The sequence below is a fragment of the Mus musculus genome, chromosome 12 (assembly GCF_000001635.26).
Source record: "Mus musculus strain C57BL/6J chromosome 12, GRCm38.p6 C57BL/6J".
Classification (NCBI taxonomy): domain Eukaryota; kingdom Metazoa; phylum Chordata; class Mammalia; order Rodentia; family Muridae; genus Mus; species Mus musculus.
In genome coordinates, this window is record NC_000078.6 from 3,560,600 (window position 1) to 3,588,385 (window position 27,786).

A 27,786-nucleotide genomic window follows, 5' to 3' on the forward strand; every position below is an offset into this window, starting at 1 on the left:
CTGATGCTGATGCAGTCTCAAAAGACATTGATTATTACATCAGAAGTACTTTTGGGGTTGTTTGTGTAGTCAAGGCTCTTCCTAGAACCTTAGACTTTAGAATCAGAGAACATCTGCTTGTTTTACAAATCCAGTAAGACTCAGAGAGATCATGCACATCCCCCCTGTGGCAGGCTTGAAAACAGCAGTCTATGTAGTGAATGTGTTCTGTGAACCTCAAGTCCTCTGCACTCTCTACTGTGCCCAGCTGGTGCAGTTTGGTACTGGTTGCTTCCTGTTAAATACACAGCAGAGAAATCACAACTTGCACTTACTCCTCTGGCCAGCAGCACCCGAGTCTCTTTCATGATGTATGTTTGGGCAGCAGTAAGTGGGAAAGGCTGAGCCCTTTATGACCCCCACAGCTGAGCCTTCTGCTCTGTGAAACTGATTCTCAAAGGAGTCCCCTTCCACTCTTTTCTTGGAGTCATTCTTATACACTGTGGCCTCAGAGTCCCCATGGCTCCCAGCGTGCTGACCTTACCCCAAGGCCTTGCTGGGCAATGCTCTCTCCTGTTTCCATATCTGCGAATACTCCTTGCTGTTCTTCTAGCACCAGCAGCAGCAGCTCCTGCGAGACTTTGTCAGTCTTCTGGATGTCTGTCACTTATCTCAGCCTAACAAAACCCCATGGTTCTGCAGGTTGTCTGTGTAGCTTCTTTATCAGTGTTAGCAGGAAAGCACTCATGCGGTGTAGGATGAACTGAACCTGTAACTACACACCTGTTGGAATAGGTGTGTCACTGTGGGTATGGGCTTTAAGACCCTCGTCCTATGGCCTAGTCGGCCATCACTGGAAAGAGAGGCCCATTGGACTTGCAAACTTTATATGTCCCAGTACAGAAGAACGCCAGGGCCAAAAAGTGGGAGTGGGTGGGTTGGGGAGTGGGGGGGGGAGTAGTGGGGGAATTTTGGGATAGCATTGGAAATGTAATTGAGGAAAATACCTTAAAAAAAAAAAGACCCTCATCCAAGCTGCTAAGAAGCCAGTCTTCTAGCACCCTTCAGATGAAGATATAGAACTCCGAGCTATGCCTGCACCATGCCTGCCTAGATGCTGCCCTGCTCCTACCTTGATGATAATGACCTATAAGCCAGCCCCCATTAGTGTTGTCCTTTATAAGAGTTACCTTGGTCATGGTGTCTGTTCACAGCATTAAAACTCTAAGACACCTCCCAAGTGCTGGGATTACAGATGTTTGTCACCATATCTGGCTCCTTTGATCTTTGTCATTTTTTGTTTCTCTCTCTCCCTCTCTCTCTCTCTCTCTCTCTCTTTCTCTCCTTCCTTCCTCTCTGTCTTTCCTTTCTTTCTTTCTTTCTTTCTTTCTTTCTTTCTTTCTTTCTTTCTTTCTTTCTTTCTTTTTTTCTTTCCTTCTTTCACACGGTTTCTCTGTAGCTGTGGCTGTTGTGGAACTTGCTCTGTATACCAGGTTAGCCTCAGACTCACAGAGATCTTTCTGCCTCTGCCTCCTGAGTGCTGTGATTAAAGGTGTGCTCTACCACTGCTGGCCCCTTTGTTCTTAATGAGGTCAGATTTGCCTCCTCACATGACAGTTTACATCCCAAGATGGCAAGACCCAGTGTCCAAGTGTTGGTCAAAGCTATCCATGAGCTCAAGGTCAGTATCCAGGAGGAAGGGAGTCACATGACCCTTAGGACACAGCCAGGCTCGGTCTACTGCAGTTCTCTGCCACTTCTCATTCTTCCCACATGCCCTCACACACTCCTCTGCATCACCTGAATGGTGACCCCAGGGGCTCATGATATAGACCATGTTCAGATGTAGTTCCTTCCGTGGCTCCTCCTGATTCAAAGACCAGTGACTTAGAAAGGAGAAATGGGAGACCCATGGGTGTTCTGCCAGTCTGAAAGAAGCAGGTCCTGGGAACTGCCTGAGATGCCTGGGGCATTGCGGGTTTTTTTTTTGGTGGTGGTGGTGGGGGGTCCTTTTTGTTTGTTTGTTTGTTTGAAGACAGGGTTTCTCTGTGTAGCCCTGGCTGTCCTGGAACTCACTCTGTAGACCAGGCTGGCCTCGAACTCAGAAATCCGCCTGCCTCTGCTTCCCAAGTGCTGGGATTAAAGGCGTGCGCCACCATTGCCAGGCCAAACTTTTTTTTTTTTTGAGGTTTTACTTCCATTGTTAAGACATATTTCCTTGCATTTGAAAATTATTTCTTTAAAAATCCCTTTAAGTATATTTTTATGTGAATGAATGTTTTGTTTTCATGTATGCATATGTATCAGGTAGCATGTCCTGTGTCCTTCGAGGTCAGAAGAGGGAGTCAGATCCCTTGGAACTGGAGTTTCCAGATGGTTGTAATCCACCATGTGGCCGCTGGGAACTGAACCCGGGTTCTTTGCAAAAGCAGCACGTGCTCTTAACCTCTGAGCCCCACACAGCCCCACACAGCCCCACGCAGTGCCTTTCCAGTAAGCAACTGGCCTTTGTCTGTAGCCAGGTAGCGTTCTCAACATACTCTTAGCAGTGCAGTGGTGGCACACGCCTTTAATCCCAGCACTCGGGAGGCAGAGGCAGGCGGATTTCTGAGTTCGAGGCCAGCCTGGTCTACAGAGTGAGTTCCAGGACAGCCAGGGCTATACAGAGAAACCCTGTCTCAAAAAGAAAAAGAAAAAAGAAAAAAGAAAAGAAAAGAAAAGAAAAGAAAAACCAAAAATAGAAAAAAACCTCTTTGCCTTTAGAAAGTGGGAAACCCAGGAACCTGTTCATTTTAAATTCTGGTTTTAAAATTCACAGAAAGCATTGTCAACTATTCACACATAGAACATAGTCTACTTGTCAGCCATAAGTCAAACCCATAACTGGTTCAGTGATGCTCCGTCCTTAATTCAGGGAGTCTACTGGCAAGTGACAACTACTGAACATCTCAGCATCTTCTACCTTAGCCTCCAAGAGGTCTGAACAAAGGAGGCTTCCAGTCCAGCCTTAAACTTAATTCCGTCTCCACTCTGAAGCCACGTCTCTCTCTTTGTAGTCCTCTTTGGTGCTGGAAAGCCTGGAAATCTGAAAACATTGGTTTTTGCAGTCAATCCCTCTCAAACCCTGAAGGCATCTTCTAAATCCAGCTTGCAAGCTCTTCCTTCCCTTACAGTTAAAGCTGCTAAAAAGACAATTTACACCTTTAACACTCTGCCTGGAAATGTCCTTGGCTGCAGGCACTGGTTTACTAGGTCTGTTTGTGTCCTCCATGGAGCTACACGTGACAGTTTGGCAGCACAGCTTGTGCTGTGACTCTCATTACCCATCTTCACTGTGTAACCTATTCAGAGCCTCCGGGAGTCACAGCTCCTTTCCTAGCCTGCAGCCTCCCTGGCCGGGCAGCCCAAAGCGCTCCTCCTTTCAGACACAGAATCAGTGTCCTCTTACACACACATGGAGCATATACATAAATTCAGGCACACACATATACTCACAAAATAAAGCTTTTTTATTATTATTTTTTTTTTTTTTTTTTTTTTTGAGACAGGGTTTCTCTGTGTAAGCCCTGGATGTCCTGGAACTCACTCTGTAGACCAGGCTGGCCTCGAACTCAGAAATCCACCTGCCTCTGCCTCCCAAGTGCTGGGATTAAAGGCATGCACCACCACGCCCGGCTAGCTTTTTTATTATTTTTTTAAATTAATTAATTAATTTTTTACCATAACCACATTAATACCTGTTGTGCAGTCAGGAGCAGATCCCCTGTGGCCTCACCAGGACCCTAGGCCTGGTTCTCCTCATCTATCAAGAACTCTTTATGTACTCCCTGGTTTTGACCTACGAGCCCCAAATTTGAGGAATTTGCAACCTAGCCAAGGAAACAGGGAACATGTGTGAGCCAACTGCAAATGCTTACCTGATGTGACAGTTGATCTTCACTGTTAGCTGTATGGAATTTGGAGTCACCTGGGAGACACAGTCCTGTGTCTTCACTATTTCAAGAGTAGGTATTTTTCCCCAAGGCATTTCAGATGATTGGTGTGCAGCCAGGATGTTTTAACTTGGAGATTTACCCGGAGAGGGAAGACATACCCTGAACTTTGGTGACACTCTCTCACTCTCTGAAGTCTCTGACTGAATAGGAAGGGAAACGTGAGGAACACCAGCATTTATCGCTCTCTGCTTCTTGGGTGCAATGATGGGATACCTCATGCTCCTGCTGCCTCTCCACTGTGATGGACTATATATACCTGTCTTAAACCCAGAGCCAAAAGAACCCTCTGTCACAATACTGAACACACCAAGCAATCTGGTGACAGAGGCTAAAGTCAATGCCTCTGACCTGGCCTCAACAAACTGTGTTTGACTTTGCTTTTGTTTGGGATATAATCTTGCTATGTAGCCCCTGGCTGTCTGGTTGGGAGCTCATGTCCACTAGGCTGGCCTCCATTTCCTGATGCTCTTTCTGCTTCTATCTTCCTCAGTAATGAGATTGCAGGCCTGAGTCACCATCCACTGCTTGTATCAGATCCGGAGTTGGGTTCTGAGTGGTGTGGATGGAGACAGAGGATGGATGGATTCCGATCTGTGGCAGTGGGAGGCCTAAGGGATGTGGTAGGGATTAACACCGTGTATGTGGGAGAGTTAGTAAATCACGAGGAAGAAGATGGAATGGATGAACTGGGCTGAGGAGGTCAAATGCAGATATAGCCAAAGGATAATCTGGACCTCCCTGAGTGAAATCTGTTTCCAGAGACTCCTAGACCCGACAGGGATCTGGCTTCATTCTAAACACATGAAGGAGTAGTTGGTGTGATGGAGTGGGTTCTAGCTCCCTAGGGATCTCTGAGTGTTGGGTAGCAGAGGCAGAATGGGTGGCAGGGGATGCTGGGCTGAGGGTTTCCACATACCACATGGCTTTTCCCAGTTCCAGCTGGAAATAAAAATAGTAAATAGGTTGTTGTTTTGTTTTTGTTTTTTTCTTTTGGGCTTGGTGCTCCTGTATCTTTGTGCAAGGTGGAACATCTCAATGTGAGAAAAACCATATTTCTCTAGACAAAACAGTGGCAAAGAGGCCTTAACCCATCTCAGAAGTACCTATGATGCAATGGGCGCCATCGAGACCCCTGAGTAGGCCCCTTTCCCAAGAACTAGTCTCATGTGGAATTGGACTAAAGGCTGGCAACATTGAATCCTCCAGTTAGGAGATCAGGTGTAGCTCTATGAGCTCAGAGCTGCTGAGACAGGCACCAACATGCTCCAACACAGGGCAGAGCCTGACCCGAGCAGACCTAAGGAAATTCCTGACATGGAGAAGTTAAACAGACATGGCCAAGCAAGAAAGAAAAGGGTCCATGCAGCTGCTGGAGAGCCCTTCCCTGAGAGGAAGAAGTAGGCTCCTCTTAACTCCTCAGTGCTGGCTGGGATGCCAAAGTTGTCCAAAGCTGCCTGGAAGCATCCCGAAGTTTAGAACAGCCAGCCTCACCTTCTCCTTTGCACCTGAATGGGGGAAGCAAGCAGTGCTGCTGTTTAAGCTCATATGTCCTTAGTTGGCAGAACTGAATTGTCTCCATTCTGTCTTGGTCTCTCCTGTTTTTTGCACTCTTTCTACAGCTGGAACCTCCCCAGGTAAAGAAATGTAACAAATAGAGAACCCAGGCTCCTCCCCGTCCCGTTTGCTCTGTATATTATGTGACGCTTAAACTGCAGTCTAACTGGCTTAAACAAATTTGGTTTGTTTAGGTGGTGCTCTGAAGTAAGTTTTTCCCAAAGCATAGTGGGTGATTGATGTTCGTCCAAGTTAACAATAGCTAAAGTTCCTCTTGTGCAGGTTAAGCAGCTGAGATGGAAATGCTGCTGGTGTGCTTGTGTTTGCCTAGCATGATGAGGCTGAGGCCCTGAACCCCAGGACCAAATAAATTGGGCATGGTGCCCTGCATCTGTAATTTCCTACCTTGGCAGGTGGAGGCAGGAAGAGCAGGATTTTAATATTAGTTTCTAGTATCTAGAGATTTTAAGGTTAGCCTGGGATGCATGAGACCCTGTATCAACAACAACAATCCCCACCCCCCAAAGGAAGAAAGAAAGAAAGAAAGAAAGAAAGAAGGGAGGGAGGGAGGGAGGGAGGGAGGGAGGGAGGAAGGAAGGAAGGAAGGAAGGAAGGAAGGAAGGAAGAAAGGAAGGAAGTTAGTTGCTTGGATCAGCTATCAGAGAATGTACATCTATAATCCATCACTCTGGAAACAGAGACCTCAGTAGGATCCTGCAAATTCAAGGCTAGCTATGTCTATAAAATGAATGCCAGGCCAAGCAAGGCCTTGTCTAAGAAACCAGCTGTGCAGGGGCTGGAACTGGCTCAGTAAGCACTCACTGTGTAGGCATGAGCCCTGAGTTTGGCTCTCCAGAACCTATGTTAACTGTCAGGTGTGGTGGTGTGAGCCTGCAATCTCAGAATTGGCAGGGCAAAGGTTAGCAGGAAGATCTCAAAGGATTGCTGGCCAGCTAGCCCAGCCAAAATAGCAGACTTCAGGTTCAGTGAGAGACCCTGTCTCAGGAAATAAGGTATAGAGTGATTGAGAAGGCTTCCTGTGCCATTAAACCCTAGCTAGCCTCCACATGTACACACACACACACACACACACACACACACACACACACACACACAAAACTGGGTGTGGTAGTTTACATCTGTAATCCCAGAATTCAGGAGGCTGAGGCAGACGAATCAGAAGGTCAAGGCCATGGGGCTGGAGCAATGGCTCAGCAGTTAAGAGCACTGACTGCTCTTCTAGAGGTCCTGAGTTCAATTCCCAGCAACTACATGGTGGCTCACAACCATCTGTAACAGGATCTGATGCCCTCTTTTGGTGTGTCTGAAGACCACAACAGTGTGCTCACTTATATAAATAAATAAATCTAAAAAAAAAAAAAAAGTCAAGGCTAGCCTGGGCTACTCAGGAGTCTCTCAAAAGCAAAACAAAACCAACCAACCAACCACCCAACCACCCAACCACCCAGCCAAACCCAAAGTACAAAACAGAACAAAACAACCACCACCACTAAAAATATTGCATCAAGGGGATGAAGAAATGGTTTAGTAGTTAAGACCACTGGTTGCCTTTCCAGAGGACCCAGGTTCAGTTCCCAGCATCACATAGTAACTGACTCCCACTTCTGGCCTCCTTGGGCACTCCATTTGCTTGGTACATAGATAATACTTAAAGGCAAAATAACCATATGCATAAAACAATTTAAAAAGTTTAAAAAGATTGCATCAACATTAACAACGTGTTAATCTTTTCAGGTGTCTGGTACTTCCTGATAACCATTGGTAAACTAGCAAGACCTGCTAGTAAACTAGCAAGGTATCCACAGACTCCTTGGCTTCCATGGTTTGGCTTCTCAGAGTCTTCTTTGGGGACTTTTGGGGTGCCACTGAGCCTCTGTTTCACCAGATCTCCCCAGTGTGTACAATGGCAATGGCAGCTACCGTTGTGACCATGGCCTCCAGAAATCACAGTGGGGTAAGTCTACCCGGTTCACACCGACCTCAGCTCAATCTCCAAGGCTGGCTTTGTTGAGAGTGTGACTGCCATTCACAAGGTGAATCTTAGGAAGTTTTGCCATTGCAGTCTTGCCTCCAGTTTTCAGACTCAGAATGCTCCTATCATGGAGAGAGTCGGGCAATGCCATTGTTCCTGTGTTGTCCTCTTTCTGGTCACCCTAGACCCATCCAGAAAGCCCCAGTTTGTTTCTATTGCATCTTCATTCCACATTCGGGTAAGACTGAAAACCTGCAATTCAGTCTCTGGTGTTAATGTTTTCAAATTGTTCCCGGCATGCAACAGAAACTCACATTTAATTTTTCCAAGCTGCCTTTTTCTTCCGCTGTGTTGTGAGAGGTAGCAACTCCCTCCGCATTCTGACTATGAACTCCTCTGCCTTATCTGCACCCTCCCTGAGCTTGCCATCCTGTCCAGGACCTCATGCTTTATCCTTTTGATTACTGGCTGCTGGATTCTTTCCAGTCCTGAGGTGTGATCAGTAAGGAGCAGAGAACAGAATGGCACACACTATGGGGTCAATTGCCTGTCACTAGACAGAGGTGAGTTGGCTCTGTCATTTCCGTGTTATTCTGTCTGCACATCTGAGGTGGCTTATTGTTAGGAAAGATGATCCTGGAAGCCAGACAGGATTTCTGACTTCAAGGACTGTTTTCCTTGAGCTCATTTTATCTTCTTCTTGCCCGAGCCAAAGCTGGCTGGCAGGTGTCTGCCTCCCACACAGCTCTCTCACATCCTCTGCAGCTTCTTTCTGTCACTCTCAGCTAGCTCACTCCTACCCAACCTGGAGTCACATGACCTCAGAGACTTTGCTGTGCACTTCTCCCCCAGATCTCTTACGACCTTGACAATCAAGAATTGGGTGTACAGGATGTAAACCAAGCTGTTGCTAGCATTGTTTTTCTTTTTCTTCTAGAGATAGAGTTTCACTGTATAACCCAACCTGACCTGGAACTTATTATACAGCCTAGGTTGGCTTTGAACTCATGGTAGCTCTCCTCCTTAAGCCACTGAAGGGCTGAAATGACAGACGTGAGCCACCATGCCAGGCTTCTGGCATAGATATTTAAATTATACTACATTTGAAAAAGTATACCTCCAGTTAAAACAATTTTGAAAATATAAACAAATACAAAGAAAATTTAAAACACACAATCTTATTACCCAGAGATAACCTCTGCTAATATTTTGGTTTATGTTTGTCCAGTCTTTTACTCAGAATCACAAAACCCACATGCTCCATTGTGAACAATAACCCCAGTGATCATCACGTTAGCTTGTGAGGTGGCTTGCATTTGCAACCCCCACACTGGGGAGGCAGGAGTTCAAGGCTTAATAGAGAGATACCATCTTACAACAAAGCAAGCAAACGACAACAACAACAACAACAACAACAACAAAGTGATCCTCACAAAATTTGCAATATACCAGCATTTGGGAGGCAGAGGCAGGTGGATCTCTACAAGTTCAAGGCCAGCCTGGTCTACAGACTGAGTTCCAGGCCAGCCAGAGCTACACAGAGAAACTCTGACTCAAAAAAGAAAATTGCCGGGGCTGGAGAGATGGCTCAGCGGTTAAGAGCACTGATTACTCTTCCAAAGGTCCTGAGTTCAATTCCCAGCAACCACATGGTGGCTCACAACCATCTGTAATGGGGTCTGATGCCCTCTTCTGGTGTGTCTGAAGATAGCTACAGTGTACTCATATACATAAAATAAATAAATCTTTAAAAAAAAAAAAGAAAATTGCCATTTTACAAGACACAAAACAGTCTTTCAAGATGATTATAACTGGGGCCTGTAGAAGACAGCTGTCAGTGAAGCATGGGGGCTGAGTCTGAGCTCCAGTGCATAAATACAGAGCTGAGTGTGAGGAGCACATGTGTTTCATGTGAGGAGTACTTGTGTTTCATTTGGGGAACACTTGTCATTTCAGTGCTGCAGAGTCAGACAGAGATGGGTGGATCCTGGGGGTTGCTGTTGGGCTAGCCTAGCATACTCAAGAAGCCCCAGGCCAGTGAGGGAACTTGTCTTAAAAAAGCAACCAAGATGGATAGCTCCTGACATTGTCCTCTGGCTTCCACACACATGCCCACATATGTGCATAAGATACAGCACACACATATGTAGCTAACTATACACAGATCTGCACATATATCACAAAAATTATTTTAATTGTATATGTTTATGGGGTACCATAGGATAATCTGACATGTGAATATACAGTAGGTGGTGAACAATCAGGGTGGCTAATATTTATATCTTCTTAAAACATTTTCAAAATCTTTAATTAATGGAATAACTGTACATATTTATAAATGACCATGCATATTTCAATACATGTATGCAATATATGATGACAAGGTATGGTGTGCTGGCTATTTTTTTAAATTTTTTTTGTCAACTAGATACAAATTACAATCATTTGGGAAGAAACATTACTCAATTGAGTAATGTTTCCTTCAGATTGACATGCAGGAAGTCCGTAGGAAAAAAAAGTGTTTTGTTTTTCATTAATGATTGATGTAGGAGGGTTGAGCCTACTGTGGGTTGTGATGTCCTTGGGCAGATGGTCCTGAGTCACAGAAGAAATCTGACTGAGCTGGCTATGGAGTAAGCACGGTTCCTCCAGGGTCTCTGCTTCAGCTCCTGCCTCCAGGTTCTGAATGCTCCAGGTGTCTGAGGCACCGTGCTGGTTCCTGTAGCTTCAGTTTCATACTCTACCTCTTTGCAACAGAGTCAAGGTTTTTACCCATCAATGCCTTCCCCATAGTAGGAGCTCAACACATGGTAAGAAACTAAAGGTCTCTTGACATAGTCTGAGGATCCTTACATGGTTACAGCAGCCACCACCTAGCAACCAGTGAGACTCTTCCAAACATGCAAAACAGTCACACAATTCATGTGTGAAAAGTAATGTATCCCCTCTCACACAAAAAACCTCACTTACTCTAAGTTATCAGCACAGCACTGCCTTCACCATGGGAATTTAAAAATAGATTGTGAGAAGAGGAGGAAAAGGGTGTCCTAGAGGCAGGCTGCCAGTCTGATTGAAGCAGGTGGCATGATCTGCCTTTCCATAAGGTGCCAGAAGGCTTCAAAAAGCATCCCTAAAGCACACAGGCCTACTGCTGCTTTCCTTAACATGTGCACATCCACACGCACCAAAAGTCTAATGGATCATGCCGCTGTCTTAAAGTTGAGGGAAAACATTTATCTTTTGAGCCATTAAAAGAAGACTTTGATGTCCCTAGAGAGTTTGGAAAAGCTTCTATAAAAAATGGCAATATGAGGGGCTGGAGAGATAGCTAAGTAGTTAAGAGCACTTGCTATGTTATCAGAGGACCTGGGTTTGATTCCCCAGCATCCAGGTGTCATTTCACACTCTTCTGGCCTCGGGGTGGCACTCACAGGGTGCACACACATTGCAGCCCAAACACTCATACACATAAAATAAAGTCCTTTAAAAAAATGATATGAAGCGGGGGGGGGGGGGGGGGGTAGTGGCGCACGCCTTTAATCCCAGCACTAGGGAGGCAGAGTCAGGCGGATTTCTGAGTTCGAGGCCAGCCTGGTCTACAAAGTGAGTTCCAGGACAGTCAGGGCTACACAGAGAAACCCTGTCTCGAAAAACCAAAACCAAAAAAAAAAAAAAAAGAGTTGGTAATGAATAAATAAATAAATAGATGCTAGATAAATAAATGAAGCTTTGTCGCCCCTGCTCCGTTGCTCAAGCTGTTTAATGTCTAAATAGTCCCACTTTTAGGAACTACTGAACAACTAAGCGGAAAGTAATGTCTCTCCTTCATCCTCTCACCGCATCCGGCTGTGGCTTGGCTTTGCGCAGGGGACCAGACTCGGTCCTTCGCAAGGCTGCTCTTCTCCCTAAGTTATGCATTCTTGGGGACCAGGGGCCGTGACCCGGATCGTGTCCATCGGGCACCAGGCGCGGAGTCAGGGCTCAGCGAGCCTGCTGAGGCAATGTGGAAAGTCACTCGGGGGAGGACCCGCGCTCGAGGCAATGATTCACCGGGTGTTTCTTCGCATTCCTTAAGGTGCAGTCACGTCGGCGCAGCACGCAGCCGCCCGGCAGCTACCTGTGGAGTGGAAGGGCAAGTCCACCTCCACCTCCGCGGCCGGCGCACAGCAGAGGCCCGGAGGGGGCGCGCGAACCCGCGGGAGGGCACTCGGCCGCCTCCCCGCCCCCTCTCGCGGCGGAAGCCCCGCCCCTCCGCGCGCCCGCCCTCCGCGCGCACCCGCCCTCGCCCTCGCGCCCTCGCGCCCTCGCGCCGGGGGCGGGCTCGCTGCGCGTGCCGGGCGGGGAAGCGGCGCGAGCCGGCGCCGTTCCGTTCGCCGCGGGGGCGGCTCCGGGGCCTGAGTGGGCGCCGCCGCCTCAGTCGCTGCTTGCTGCTTCAGCCGCCTCAGCCGAGGGGGCCGGGTTGGAGGAGGCTGCGGCCGCCGGAGAGCCACGCGACGGCCCCTCAGCTCCGGCCGGGAAGCGAGCCAGGTGGGGAGTCCGCCGGGGCTGGAGGAGCGAGAAGGAGGGCTGCGGGGTGGCGGAGTGCGCGGCCCTGGAGCGGCGACCCTTGGGAGACAGCACGCCGGGCCGGGGAGGGCTCTCCGGTCACCCGCGCGCGCGGGGGCCCGCGGAGCGCAGAGCCGGGCTGCGCGCGCTGCTGATGCATCCTGAGCCCGGCTGGCGGGGAGGAGGCTCCGCGTTAGGTGCTGAAGGGGGCGAAGGCGGCAGGTCCTGGCAGAGGGCAGGTGAGGTAGGCAGGCCCTGGCAGAGGGAAGGGAATTCATTCCAGATCACCTCTCAGTGTCCCCCGAGGCTCCCGGTAGACGAACCTGTCCACCCAGGTCACCCCTGTTGGGCACAGTGTCCGGAGAAGAGGGAGGATGCAGCTGACGAATGCTTGCTGTTAAATTTCTGTGCCAGGCCTTAGGGAATCAGGGAGACCTTCCAGCATTCTCTGCAAGCGTTTATTGATTAGCTACGGAGCAGGAGAGAACCGCGGTCAGCGCCTGGGTCACGACTTTATCACTCTCAGCCATCTTTTGCTGTTGAAGTGCTGACAGTTCGGCTGTGAAAGTATGCACACAAAATGTAAAGTGCTCTATTTCATGTTTCCTGTTCTGTTCACTTCAGGTCCCTTTAGGATTTTCCCAGCCCTGGGAAACTGGAGCCGTAAGTTGCTTGGTTTGTGGAGAAAGTAAGATAGTTGAGGAAAGCTGGTGGGAACTATTGAGAAGAGATTTGAAGGATCTTACTGACATTTAAAAGAGGGGTGGGGAGGGGGAGAAGAAATCTGGAAGAAGAATCTTGCCTTCCCAGCTAGAATTAAGCTCCGTGCCTGTTTTCTGTTCAGTCCTCCGGATGTGGCCTGGATCCCAGCAGCCCTACAGTGGATGCCCACTGCAGAATGGATGGAGGAAGCAGGGGCTTGAGTGTCAGTCTCTGTAGAGTTAGGGATGATCGCTGGACTTCCTTTGGTCCTCGGATTCTCTTTTTGCCTCTTCAGGTAACCCAGGCACTGGTAGGTTAAAACAGTGGCTTAGGTGGCAGACTCCGGTGGCCTGTGGCCACTCTTCTTCATCCACGTGGTTCTTGCATGTTGTGCACCAGGAGCTTAATCTCTGGGTGGTGCTCTGGTCTTTTCTCTCTTTGGCTTTTTTCTGGTCGTTTGAGGAGGATGGGAGGGTGCTTTTGCTTAGAGAACACTTTATAATTTCTGTCCTGCCTCTCGGATCTTGGTTCTGAAGGGAGAGAATGCTTCTTTCTGTCTCTTTAGTTCTGTAAGGGCTGGACTTCTGTCCTCCACCTTGCCTGGACTCTCCAGTCCCAGGCTGCTGCTTCCTTTCCCTCGCTTGCAGTGCCTGTTGGATTACTTTGCTTGCCAAAGTAAAACTTGACCTTTTATGTGTTCTCTGAGGATTTTTAGCAGACTTAAGTGGAGCTACCTCTGAAGGGGTTGTGCAGTCAAGGTGGTGCTGGCAGAGTCTTTATGTTCACTGAATTTTGCCCAGGAGACAGAATTTCTACTTAAAGTATTAGCGTGCAGAGGATTTCCGTTTATCATTTATTTCATGTCTTGGATGTTAACATAACTGACTCCTCATATAAAAAATGAGAGCAATATTAATCCAGACTTGTCATTGCATGTATAATAAGCCTTCATTTATTTTATTTTAATTACTCTGTACTTCAGAGTATAATCATTAAGTTTCGATTAGGTTTTGTTTTAGGGTGCCTTGTTTCAGGCACTTCTAACATTTTATTTAGATATTTAATTTACATTTATTTGAAAATAAACCCTCTGTCCCCGGTTTTTTTTTTTTTAAATAGGCTCTTGCTGAATAGCTCCAGCTGGCTTGGTACTCGATATACTGTAGCCCAGGTTGTAAGCTGGCTTTGAACTTATGGCTATCCTTCTATTAGTCCCTTCTGTGAACCACCATACCTGATTAAAACAAACCTTTTCTTTCGTCTTTTGTCTTTTTCCTTTTTTTTTTTTTTTTGATAGGGTCTCTCTGTGTCATTCTGACTAACTTTGAACTTGTCTATCCTCCTATCTATGTGCCCTGGAATTACAGGTGTGCACTACTGTGCTGTCTTGATGTGTAGTTTACATAGGATGAGATGGGTAGATTTTGCATGTTGAGCTGGGTGTTTATAAAATGGTACATATTGTGGGTGTGGCGGCGCATGTCTTTCCATCTCAGCCCCTGGGAGGCAGAAGCGAGTTCATTACTTCACAGTGCCACCACTGCCTGGCTCTGAATGGTTTTTAATGGAACCCAGAGAATGCTTTTAGATTTGTTACAAGAAGATATCTAGGGCAGTGGTGGCACAAGCCTTTAATCCCAGTACTAGGGAGGCAGAGGCAGGTGAATTTCTGTGTTCGAGGCCAGCCTGGTCTACAAAGTGAGTTCCAGGACAGCCAGAGCTACACGGAAAAACCCTCAAAAGACAAAAAAAAAAAAAGTTTATTTTCTCTGGCACTTCTTTTAATCTGAAAGAGAAAAGAATAAGAATTGGAGGGCTGGAGAGATGGCTCAGTGGTTAAGAGCACTGACTGCTCTTCTGAAGGCCGTGAGTTCAAATCACAGCAACCACATGGTAGCTTACAACCATCCATAATGACATCTGATGCCTTCTGGTGTGTCTGAAGACAGCTACAGTGTATTTACATAAAATAATAAATCTTTAAAAAAAAAAGAATAAGAATTGGAGGAAGGGTATTTGAGGATTTTCCTGAAATGAGCAAGGGAGTTAGGTTTGTTTTTGTTTTTAATTAAAGGTGTAATTGACTGTATTAGTCACGGAAGTCTGATTGATTTTTCAGGAGACTGTGTATTTGCACATGGCTTTCCAGAGTGCTTTGTGTGCCTGTGTCTCTGCTTGTGTGTGCTAGTGCATGTGGAGGCGAGAGGACAACCTGGGATGTTGTTCCTGGGGCACCACACACCTTGGTTTCTGAGCTAGCTTCTCTTACTGGCTTCAGGTTGGCAGATTTGGCTGGTCTGCCTGGCTTGAGAGCACTGAAGAACTACCTGTCTCTGCCTTCTCAGGGCTGAGAGTATAACAGTTTGTCACCAAGCCTGGGTTATTAATTTACTTATCTCTTTGCTTATGTATGTGTGGTGTGTATGTTTATATGTGGAAGCCAGAGACCGATGTGTGGTGTCTTCCTTGAGTTCTTCTCTGCCTTACTGCAAGCAGGTCTCTCACCTGAATCCAGAGTTTGCTGATTTAGCTAACCTGTAAGGGCCATTTCAAATATCCAAATCCCAATTCTCACACTGTATGACCACTGCTTTACCCTACTGCACTTTCTCCATCCAGCCCCAAGCATTTTTAAAAAACATGGTTCGTGAATTCAGATCTTGGTGTCCGCAAGGCAAGTGCTGAGCCAGCTTCCTAGCCCATACCTGAATGCTTTGATGTGACTGATGGCTCTTTTCACACTTACTGCGAGTGCTCAGATGCTCTGTCTCTCGCTCTGCTCTAGTCTGCGTGCTGTGGTAGTTACTCTGCCTCTGCTTGCAGACCATGTCCAGCTCTGTAGCACAGTGCTTTCCCAGGACAGGACAGACAGGAGGATTCTTGTTGTCCTCTCCCCCACATCTCATCGAGGGCATCACTGTTTTGGGAATTTCCTTACTTTTTCATTTATTCCTGCTTGCTTTGCAAAGGTGGAGAGGGAAGGCTTACAGCCACATCATTGACTACCTAAAGTAACTGCTTCATAATCTTAGGTCTTAATCTCCCCAGCTAGTTATAACACCCACAGTCCTGACTTGCTCCTAAGGCCTGTTTTGCACAGGCCTGATTTCTTCTAGGTTTTTTTGGTTTTTTTGTTTGTTTGTTTTATCTTTTGAGATGGGGAGGGTCTTGCTGTATTGCCAAGCTGACCTTGAACTCAGCATCCTTTTGTTTCAGCCTCCTGAGAGCTGGGATTCCAGGCAAAGCCACACCAGGCTGTTTTAAGATCTGTCACTTCTTCAAAAGTTGGGAGGTGACAGGCATGGGAAAAGGTGCTGTAGACAGGGTAAGGAGCAGATTAGACAGTTATGTTTTATTAATAAGTAACCCAACCGTTGACACTTCATCTGTGTATCTGATGACAGGACTTGCTGGCATGTGTTAGGTAGGGGATGGGAGCTGATGGTGGCAACACCTCAGTCTACGTAGGTGATTCTCCTTTTTTGTCTGCTTATACTGTGTAGCTATACTGAAGCTCACCTTTGTCAGGCTCAGTGGGCTGTCAGATTTGAAGGAAATGAACCTTGCTAAATAGATGACTGGCTTAACAGAATTCCTGCAGAGAAATTGCAGAGTGGATTTTTAGTGAAGCCACAATGCAAGCATACTTGCAGAACAAGGAGAAACAGAGCGGACACTGCTTCTGTTCCCCGGGTGAGCGTGTCAGTCAACTGCAAAGTATAAAAACAGTGATCTGATCAGATTCATGTAGAATCAGCCAAAAGCAGCTAAACATGCCTGTATAATGGTTATGCTGAGTATATCATGCCTTAAGGTGATATTATGGTAATGTAATAATATCATAGACTAACAGTATTGTTTATGCATTTTATTTTACTTTTTTGAGTCGGGGTTTTCTGTGTATCTCTGGATGTCCTAGACGGCTAGCCTCAAACTCACAGAGCTCCACCTGCCTCTGCCTCCCTGGAATTAAAGGCACGAGTCACCACCTCCTGACTTCCATATGAACTTTCAGTGTGCTCTCTTGCTACTTCTGTTTTCCATGAATATGTTGCTTTAAGTACCGCAGCTCCAAAAGCTGGGCATGGTGTTCCATACCTGTAATACTAGTGCTTGAGAGACTAAACTGGGAAGATTGCCTTGAGTTTGAGACCGGCTTGCGGTACATCTAGAGTTCCACATGTGCTACAGAATGAGAATTCTATCTCAAAAACAAAAACAGAAAACCTACCAATCATATAAAAAAAGTATTGGTGTATTTTCTTTAATGTAATAAATAGCCTTTGACTTTAGACTAATGCCTGATTTTTAGTAATACTTTACACCATATTTTATTTTCTGTATTTTATTTCTACTTTTTTTGTTTGTTTGTTTGTTTTGGTTTGGTTTTTTGAGACAGGGTTTCTCTGTGTAGCCCTGGCTGTCCTGGAACTCACTTTGTAGACCAGACTGGCCTCCAACTCAGAAATCTGCCTGGCTCTGCCTCCCGAGTGCTGGGATTAAAGGCGTGCGCCACCATGCCTGGCTTATTTCTACTTTTAATTTGAAGCTTTTAGTTTAATAGCCATTTCTTAGTCTTTTTCTGTTGTATAAAATATACAGGTTTAATCACTTGAGAACATAAATTTTATTCATTTTGGTAGTCAGTCTATAATTTAGTTGTAAAAGATTTAGAAAATTTTATGTGTCCAAATTTGTTTGGTTTTTGTTTTTGAGGTAGGGTTTCACAGTGTAGCCTGGGTTCAACTGGTAATTGTTATGTAGATCAGGTTGGCCTTTAACAAACAGAGATCTTCTTGCCTTTGCCTTGGGAGTGCTGAGATTAAAGGCAAGTGGTGCTATGCTTGGCATGTGTTGGTATTTGGCTTGTATGTGTGTTTGTGTGTATGTGCAGCACATGTGTGCCTGCTGTCTGCAGAGGTTAGAAGAGAGGTTGGATTTCTACAAACTGGAGTTTAAGATAGTTCTGAACCTCCATGTGAGGGCTGGGTATTGAGCCGGGTTCTCTGCAAAAGTAACAGGTTTCTAAATCACTGAGCTATCCTTCTAGTCAGTCTATCTATCTATCTATCTATCTATCTATCTATCTATCTATCTACCTACCTACCTACCTACCTACCTACCTATCATCTGTCTGTCTGTCTTTTCGGGGCACAGTTTCTCTGTGTAACCCTGACTCTTCTGTTGACCAGCCTTACTGTGCATTCAACCCCTCCCTCACAAGTGCTGGGATAAAACATGTACCACTGTGCCCGGATGTTTGTGATATTTTATAACTAAGCATGCAGAATTGAAGGCACACTAAACTGAAAAGCATTTTTGGTGGGGGAACAAGGGGCAGAGTCTCTGGTAAACCGAGCTGGTCTCAAACTCTGTGTAGATGAACTTGGCCTTGAACTCCAGATCCTCCTGCCTCTACCTCCCAGTGCTGGCATTATGGGTGTGTGCTATTATACCTATTCCCCCCGCCCCATAAGTGCTCCATTCTTTTTACTGGTGAACAGCATTGCACTTTAGGAAGAACTATAGTTGATTTACACAGGCACCTGTTGAAGGGCATCTTTGTTCTTCCAGTGTTTACAATAAAAAATAAAGCCGGTTGGGGCTGGTTGTGGTGGAGCACATCTTTAATCCCAGCGCCCCTAGCATCAGGAGGGCAGAGTGGGTATCTATGATTTTGTATTTAAAAAAAAAAAAGAATAAAACTAGTCAGGGATAGTGGCACATGCTGGTAATCCCAGCACTTGGGAAGTCCAGTCAGGAAGATCGGGCATTCAAGGCCAGCCTTGACCTCATAGTAAACAGTGAATTTGAGGCTAGCCTGAGCTACATATCAAGACTTTATCTAAAACGAAACAAAACCATTTGGATGGAGGTTTTGTGTGACATTAAATCTGAATTCACATTGGGTCAATAATGCAGTGTGACTTCTGGGTCATATGGTAAGAAACTGCCTGATGCCTTCTGCTGCAGCCAGAAGTATAGTGTCCAGTAATAGGAGTTTCTTTTGCTCGCCATTCTTGTTAACATTTGCTATTGTCAGTTTTTTCAACTTTAGCCCTTTTAATAGACACATCATAGCATCTCTTTTTTGTTTTAACTTCTGATTTTGAAGTTACCGGACATATTTTCACATTATTACTTACTCTAACTTCTTTGGCCGTTTAAAAACATTTATTTATTGTGGTTATGTGTGTGGGTGGAGGTCAAAGGGCAGCCTGCAGGAGTGGCCTTTTTTCTTCCAACATGTGGGTTCCGGGGCTCCAGCTCAGGTTGTCAGGTTTGGTGATGCACACGCACCTTTACCCACTGAACTGGTCTGCTGGCCCACTGATGATTTTTTAATTGGATTGTTTTTTTGTTTGTTTTGCTTTGGGTTTTGTTGTTGTTGCATTTTAAGCTTTATTTCTAAACTTTGTGTGTGTGTTGAGAAAGTATTCACAGGTGTGTGCGAGGGTGACCTGTGCCCTAGTTGGTGATATGGCCGCCTGTGCCCTGGTTGCATGATGCCAGAGGGAAACCCCTGGCCAGTTCGCTCTTATTTCTCTCTCAGTTCTAGGGCTCAGTCTGAGCTCACCAGAGCTTTACTCGCTGAGCCATCTGGCTGGCCTTAAAATATTTTTATTTTATTCTGCTTGTTTTCACCTTTTTATAATTTTGCAGAGTAGTTAGTTTTGATAAAATTCAACTTAGAAAATTTTTTATCTTATGAGTTGTTGTTCTGGTGTTCTGTGTAAAAACTTGTTTCCTCAGTTTGGCTTTGGGCCAAGAATATTAAACAGACTCATCTAGAAACTCAGAGTTTCAGCTTTAAGATTTAAGATACTTTGCTTGTGTCTCACACCTCATCTTTTACACTTTGTAGGCTGTGCCTGTGTTGTTATGTCTTCAATTTGAGTGGAAAGAAGCCCCTGCCTGAAGGGTGACTGGATGCCCTAACCAGCAGACAGGTTTATGTGGATGTAGCCAATGGGCATGCTTGGTGTGTCTGCAGGATGAACTACAGGAAAGAGAGGGTGGGGAGTCCTGAGATCAGGAGGCCGTAGAATCGGTTTTGTTCATTTATCTAGATAAAGGTTTTGTCTGTAGAAATGGGAAAAGGGTGGGGGTGGGGTTGGATATGAGAGTGATTGGGAGGAAGGAAATGACAGGGCTTGAAGTTAGAGTCAGCTTGTGATGAGGAGGATAGAGAGATATTGGGTATCTTTAGGTGATGTTGCTAAGAAAAGGCAGAATTCCAGGAGTTCAGTGGAAGGGAGTAGAGAGGTTCATTGATGTTCAAAGTCCTGTCTCAGTGGCAGGGCTGTAGGGTCAGCTGTGGTGGTGGTAGGTCCTTGTTGACTGTCGAGCTGTTGAAAGCCTAAGTACAGAGATGCAGATATTAGTACCCATAAAGCACTGGCCCGGGACGTAACTGACACACTGGGTTTATCTGCCTCGTAAGTTTGGACTAGAGGTGACCTGAGTCATAAGCTTGGTTGAATAAACAGGTACTGAATTTCTGTAGGAGCTGATTCTAGGCAAGGATGTGAATGCCAGCATTTTATTTAGGAGGTGACCCCAGGAAAAACTTGGACAGAAAGGAGTGAGATAAATAAGGGGCCGAGTAGCTGTAGCTTGTCCTCACTGACGGCCCCTAGGAGACAGTGTGAGACAGGTATCCCAGAGTGGGTGAGGCCCCCGTGGCCCTTCTGTACACAGGAAATCTATAGACTTGGGAAACTGTAAACAGCTCTGACCCTCTATGACAAGACGGGTCTCATCTTTTAAAAATTTATTTATTTTTATTATGTTTTGTGTTTAATGATTTATTTATTGCATTGTGTTTTGACTGCATGTATGTGTGTGTGAGAGTGTTGGATCCCCTAGAACTGGAGTTACAGTGGTAAGCTACCTTGTGGGTGCTGGGAATTAAATCCTGGTCCTCTGGAAGAACAGCCAGTTCTCTCTCTCTTTCAAGATTTATTTATATGTTGTATGTAAGTACACTGTAGCTGTCTTCAGACACTCCAGAAGAGTGTCTCATTATGGATGGCTGTTCTCTCTGGCCACACTGGCTCCGGGCCCACTCACTCTGGCCCCAGCCCCTTCTCTTAACACTCACTCTCTCTCTCTCTCTCTCTCTCTCTCTCTTTGGTTTTTCGTGACAGGGTTTCTCTGTATAGCCCTGGCTGTCCTGGAACTCACTTTGTAGACCAGGCTGGCCTCGAACTCAGAAATCCGCCTGCCTCTGCCTCCCAAGTGCTAGGACTAAAAGCATGCGCCACTACCGCCAGGCCCCGTTCTCTTAACTTTTAACTCCAGCCTTGGCCTCTTGCTCTTACTCCAGAGGCAGGGTTAGGTCTTGGAAGATAAGCATCTTTCAGGATATGTCCCAGCACAAGCCTTTGCCTGTTTCAGCAGGAAGGGCTGTCATCTTTTGCAACAAGAGGGTCAGAGCTCTTTACAGTTTCTCAAGTCTGTAGGTTACCTGTGTGCTTTCTGCCCTGACACACACACAGCCTCCTGATCACCAGCATTGCCCTGCATGTGCAATGTTCATTAGAATCAGTAAGCCTGTACTGACACACTGTTCACTCCCAAATTGTTGCTGTAATCAATGGCACAATAGCACGTACCAGCTGCTATCAGACGGGATAGTTTCATGGCACAAACATTGCTCTGTGTCCGTTGGATTCATTGCCCACCTTCTAGAGTCACCAGTCTTACCTGTCTCTGAAGTTTGCATTTTCATGGGTGTTGCCTAGTTAAGTAAATGGTTTTTTTTTTTTTACTTATTTTTTTTAAGATTTTATTTATTTATTATTATATGTAAGTACACTGTTGCTGTCTTCAGACACTCCAGAAGAGGGAGTCAGATTTCATTACAGATGGTTGTGAGCCACCATGTGGTTGCTGGGATTTGAACTCCGGACCTTTGGAAAAGCAGTCGGGTGCTCTTACCCACTGAGCCATCTCACCAGCCCCCGTGTTGCCTAGTTAAAATGGTGCTGTTTGTCCTTTTTAGACTGGTTTTATTTAGCCCAGGCTGGCACAATGTGCTCTGTGCTAGTTCTCAGCACCACTCCTGGCTCCCGATTGGCTCCTTTCCCTTAGCTCACTGTAGCTGTTTTCAGACACACCAGAAGAGGGCGTCAGATCTCATTAAGGATGGTTGTAAGCCACCATGTGGTTGCTGGGATTTGAACTCAGGACCTTTGGAAGAGCAGTCAGTGCTCTTAACCACTCCAGTCCAAGTTTCTTCAATGTTTTAATGGCTTCACAGTTTATTCCTTTGTAGAACTGAATAGTTTTATCTCTTCACCCACTGAAGGACACTGTGGTTGTTTTCAGGATTTGGCAATCATGACTAAAGCTGCTATGAACATCTGGGTGCATTTTTTTTTTTTTTTCGGTAGATGTACGTTTTTTACCATCTCTGCCTAAATACCAAGGATTGTATGATAACAGCACATCTTGTTGTGTAAGAACCTGGCTAGTTGCCTGAAGTGGCCAGACCTGTTGCGTCACATTCTTACTACTGCATGGTCTGTTCTGTTCTTCACTTTGGCTGTTTTCATAGGCTCGCCATGGTATCTTGCTTTGACTCTCTCTGTGTGCTTGTGTGAGTGTGCCAGCCAGTGCATGTAAACATACCTGTGGAGCCCAGAGGCCCTTTTGTTGTTGCTATTTTAGTTTTGTTTCTTGAGACAGAGTCTCTTGTGGCCTGGGACTCACTATGTAGACCAGGTTGCCCTCAAACTCATAGAGATCTACCTGTCTCTGCCTCCTCGGTGCTCAGTGGGTACACCATCACCATGACCTCTAGCTCTAACTTTTTTTTTTTTTTTTTTTGAGACAGGGTCTCTCTGTATAGCCCTGGCTGTCCTGGAACTCACTCTGTAGACCAGGCTGGCCTCGAACTCAGAAATCCGCCTGCCTCTGCCTCCCAAGTGCTGGGATTAAAGGCGTGCGCCACCACGCCCGGCTAGCTCTAACTTTTTGCTTTGAAGTTCAGTTTAACAGTTCGTTCTTTGGCTCAGCCTGTGCTGTTAGATCTAAAAAGCCCTCATCAGGACTAAAGAGATGGCTCATCTCTCCAGTACCAGTGCTTTCTGTGCAATGTGACAACTCCAGTTGGGATCTTAGAAAAAGCCAAGTTTGGCCAGCCATTTGTGCCCTTGTAACCCTAGCATCGAGGGTGGGAGAGTGGGAGGAAAAAGAGATGATGGTTTCTGAGCTTTGCTGCCTGCTGGCCTAACTCCAGCTTCAGTAAGAGACCTTGTCTCAAAAGGTTAATATTGAGAGTGATAGAGCTGGACACCTGATTGATGTCTGCTAGCCTCTGTACAAGTATGTGTGCAGAGTTACTCCATACACATGTATACTGTACACATACACACCACACACACACACACACACACACACACACACACACATACTCAGAGAGAGGGAGGGAGGGAGGGAGGGAGAGAGAGAGAATATCATTGTCAACTGGGTATTTTGGCCCACACCTGTAATCTCAGCACTTGGGAGGTTGAGGCAGGAGGATTACCACAGTTAGAGGCCAGGACTGGACTACCTAGTTGAGTTCCAAACCAGTCTACAGTGTGAGATCCTGTCTGGGAGAACAAAAGAGAATCTTCATCATAATCTCAGGCTCTCTGTTCTCTCCTGTGATTTCTAGGACTTACATAGTTTTATGTTTTTAATTTAGGGCACTTTTGAGTTAATTTTTGTCATAAGTATAAAGTCTGCTGTGTTTAGAATGTTTTTGTGTTTGAAATTCAATTCTTTTTTTTTTTTTTTTTTTTTTTCGAGACAGGGTTTCTCTGTGTAGCCCTGGCTGTCCTGGACCTCACTCTGTAGATCAGGCTGGCCTCGAACTCAGAAATCCGCCTGCCTCTGCCTCCCGAGTGCTGGGATTAAAGGCGTGCGCCACCACGCCTGGCTGAAATTCAATTCTTACAGTAACCCCTGTTGAGAGGACCACTTTTCTCATTGGATTGCCTTTTGACAGTGTGAGTCTTGAAGCTGGCAGTGTCTGGCCTCAGTTTTTATTTTTATTTTTTTACAAATATCATCTTGGCTATTCTTAGTTTTTTGTGTAGACATTGGGATGGGTTTGTTGGTGTTTATAAAGTAACTTGCTCAGAGTTTGGTTGAGATCTCACTGAGTCTATAGACTGAGTTTAAAGGAACTGGCATCTTGACAGTGTTTAGTCTTCTTATTTATGAGCATGGAATCTCAGTAATTTATTTAGTTTTATGTTGATTTTTTTTCCACCAGTTTTATAGGTTTTTTTCATATTGGTTCTATATGCTTTGCTATATTTTCACAAAATATTCACATTTTGGAGGGATGATAACATGTGATATTTTTAAATAATTTTATTAGATTTATTCACTTTTTATTTTATATGTGAGTGTTTTGCTTGTATGTATGTGCACCACATATGTAGTTGTTGCCCATAGGGGGGTTCAGAAGGGAGCATCAGATCCTCTGGAATTGGAATTTTGATTGTTGTGAGCCACTGTGTGGGCACTGAGCATCAAACCTAGGTCCTCTGCAAGAGTCACACATGCTCTTGACCCTGAGACATCTCTCCACTCCCTATATTTTATTTTTTAAAGTGGCATTATGTTATTTCAGATTTCAGTGTGTTGGTACTACACAGGAAATGGATAGGCTTTTGTATATTGATTTTTGTGTATTGATCACTAACCTTGCTGTAGTATATTAGTTGGCAGATTTGGAGAATTCTCTTGGGCCTTCCACATGTCAAGGTGAACAAGAACAGTTGTGTTTCTTCCCTCTCAAGCGGTTACTTTCATTAACTTTTCCCGTCAGTTTTACCTCCTGTACTTTTCCACACAGCTGCTTTTCCTGCTTCTGTTGCCTTCAGTATGAGACTGCCTATGAGCCGGGGTAGGAGAGAATGAAGGAGGAGGAGGGGGAGGGGAGGCGAGGGAAGGGGGAGGAGAGGAGGAAGAGGAGAAGAAGAAGAAGAGGAAAAGTAGCTGGGAATTCTTCCACTCTGGTTTAGCTCACCTTTCTTCTCTACAAGCAAGCTAACTAGAGGGCCTTTCTGGGTAGTTATTTTTTTAGCATGTGCTACAAGGTTCAGCTGGGGAGGCTGAGGTTTGGAGTGCAGGCCTGGGGCTACAAGAGAGCAGTGTTAAGCCCTTGTTGGGTGGTCTCTCTAGTCCACCTGCTCAGGCTTACTTCACGCGTGTCTCTCTCTCATGGTTTCACATGCATTAGCTTGGTTTAGTAGTTGTGCTCACTGACTAAGGTGTTTATACACTCACCCCAAATCCCAGGATCCAGACCTTCCTTGGGCAGGGTATTTAGGACTTATCAGTCAGTCATCTACTGCAGCTGTCTGTTGTCTTATGGGAGAAACTTTGCAGGCTTCTTGCCTAGAGAGTGTTGAGCCAGCTGAGGGGAATTCTTCAGGGAAAAAATGCAGCTGTGACAACACAGCGAGCTTCCAGCAGTAGGAAAGTAAGCCACCTGGGGAAGGATGGCCAACCAGGACAGCATCTACTACATCGTTGTTTCCAGGGTGTGTGTGTGTTGCCTTGCATGTGCATGTGTTGAGGGGGGGGTTTCTTTCATGTCTCCACAAGAAATTGATGTTGGGTGTCTTACTTTATTGCAGTCTACATTATTTTTTGAGACAGGGTCACTCACTGATTGGCTAGGCTGGCAGGCTCTTGAGCTACTGAGATCAGCTTATCTCCCCCTCCCCTCACCTCTCATGAGCATTAGAGATTGCAGGTGCGCACCACCACATCTGTTTTTTTAAAATATGGGTGCTGGGGGTCTGAACTTAGGTCCTTCTGTTTCTGAAGCAAGCAGGCTACCCATTTAGCGATATCTTCAGTTCCTGTCTTGTTCTTTTTAAAACCTCTGAAGTATATACTGTTTACTTCTATGGTAGGCTGCAAATTATCGAAGCAGTTTTGTAGTAGGTTTTTATCTTTTCTTCTCCATTCACATCTCTTCATTTCCCCTTGGGTATTCTTTTCTTTTCTTTTATCTGAAAACAAACAAAAACAAATAAAAGCTGGATGTACAAATACTTGCCTTGAGACAAATGTACAAAGCAATGGACGAAAGCGTTTCTTTTGGTTCACAATTTGAGGATCCAGTCTATAGTGACTACTGGAGCTGAGGCAGGTGGTTGCAATTTATTTGCAACTGGGAAGCAGAGTGGACTCAGAACACCTGAAGACTGGCTCCCAACAACCACATTGACTGACTAACTAGGCTACAGTGTCAGTGCCATCAGCTGGGGACCAAGTGTTGACATGCATGAACCTGTACAGACATTTCAGAGTGATTGAAGCATCTCTCCAAGGATGGACCTTCAGTAAAGAATTGAAAAATAGGCATATTGTGTGATTGTTTTTATTTTGACAAAGGAGATGTACTAGCCTAATTGCAGTCAGACATGTAGTAATCAAGTGTTAGTGAGAGCTGTAACAAGATGGGCAAACTTTTTCTTAAAGGGCCGGATAGTAAATTTTACTTCAGACTTTTCAGGCCAGAAGTTCTCTGTGGCGTACACCACACTCTGCCATTGTTTTGTGAGTGTAGAAATTCTGCCATAAATGATAATACAGGAATGAAGCCAGGCCTATAATCCTGCCTCTTAGGCAGAGGATTAGGAGTTCAAGGTCTTCCTCAGTTGTTTAGTAAGTTTGAGGCTAGCTTGGACTACATGAGACCATGTCTAGCCCTCAACCCTCTCCTAAGAAGAAAAAGGAAACAGAACTGAACATGGCTGTGTTTCAAAACTCTATTTGCAAAAAGCAGATGACAGGTCAGATGTGCCCAAGAAACTGTACTTCCTGTCATTCACCAGCCACTAATCATTTTACATGCAGTTGTGGGCGCTGAAATTGCCTGGCAGTATTTGTAGGGTGGTGGCTATCTAGATGACCCAGGATGTATGTTGTTTCTTAAGATGAATCTGAAAATGAAAATAAAATTTTAGAAAATTACCACTAAGAATTCAGCAATCTTTAGGAATTTGCTTTCTCTGCTTTGAGAAACGTGATGTAAAGGAATACTGAAGTAGAGGTTATAGCCTGTGAGATAGAACACAAAGGTCATTGTGGTTATTCTGTTCTGATCTGTATCAACCATTGACTTGGTGAGAGATCAAGTCTGGGGTAAGGGAGCAGCAGGCTTTGGAGTGGCCTCTTCCCTTTGTAATCCAGTAGGGACCCAACTATCTTTTCGTTAAGTCCTAGATTTTATTAGATAGTTTTTCTGGAGGCTTTTTAAATTTTATTTTTTATTTATTTTTATTTTTTGGCTACTTTTTGTTCAAAATTCCTTTGACTTGTGGTAACTATGTGTGTTGAAGCTTCTCCAATATTTCCATGACTTGGGATGGGGTCATTCTTGATAAAATTCTTAAATGTGGAATGTAAGGACTATATTTACATTTTAAATTTTCTTTGGGTTATAACTGAACTTGTTATAACCAGGCAGGCATCTTGCTCTAGTGAATGTACAGTTTATATAGTTGTTGTTTAGCTTATAGTCATAAGATATTTGAGAATGGTTTGTACTTGTTTAGTGGATAACAGTTTAGTCATAGTTGAGAGTGCTTTATTTACAACAGTTTAATCTACTCATGGTAATTGTCTGGCTTCTGTTCAACAGAATTTGGCACAAATCGGTCTGTACAATGGACTGTGTTCTTGCTTTAGACATTAAGGATTCAGACATCTGTAAATAACAGTTATATGAAAAGCGTGTTCAGGAGGTTTCGATGGCACTGATGTTGAGCTATGTGTCCTTTAGCAAGTTAGTTTTCTCCGCCTCTGTTGCCTAATCTGTGAAGCAGGAGCAATGGTGATCATAAAGCAGGCACATAGGCTTTTTGTGTGGGGACTGAATAGATACGAGAGGAATGCAAATGACAAATTCTTGCTGTGTTCTCCAGGTTGGCTTTGAACTAGTAGGTTCAAAAATTCTCCTTTCTCAGCCTCTGAGGTACCTGGGACTTGACACTTGGT

At 45.3% G+C, this 27,786-nt stretch overlaps 1 protein-coding gene across 25 annotated transcripts in view; it reads left to right on the forward strand.

The window, feature by feature from the left end:
- Positions 1-11,772: 11,772 nt before the first annotated feature.
- The window catches only part of Dtnb (dystrobrevin, beta), a 213,115-nt gene continuing 197,101 nt past the window's right edge, over positions 11,773-27,786 (forward strand). For 6 of the 25 annotated variants that reach the window (XM_017314955.2, XM_017314952.2, XM_017314953.2 and 3 more), the window contains exon 1: positions 11,773-12,048. The gene's annotated coding sequence lies outside the window, so the exon portion shown is untranslated. Of the gene's footprint in view, positions 12,311-12,384; positions 12,634-27,786 lie in introns of those variants that run through there. The other 19 variants (NR_027869.2, NR_027870.2, NM_001162465.2 and 16 more) reach the window with 12 other exon arrangements.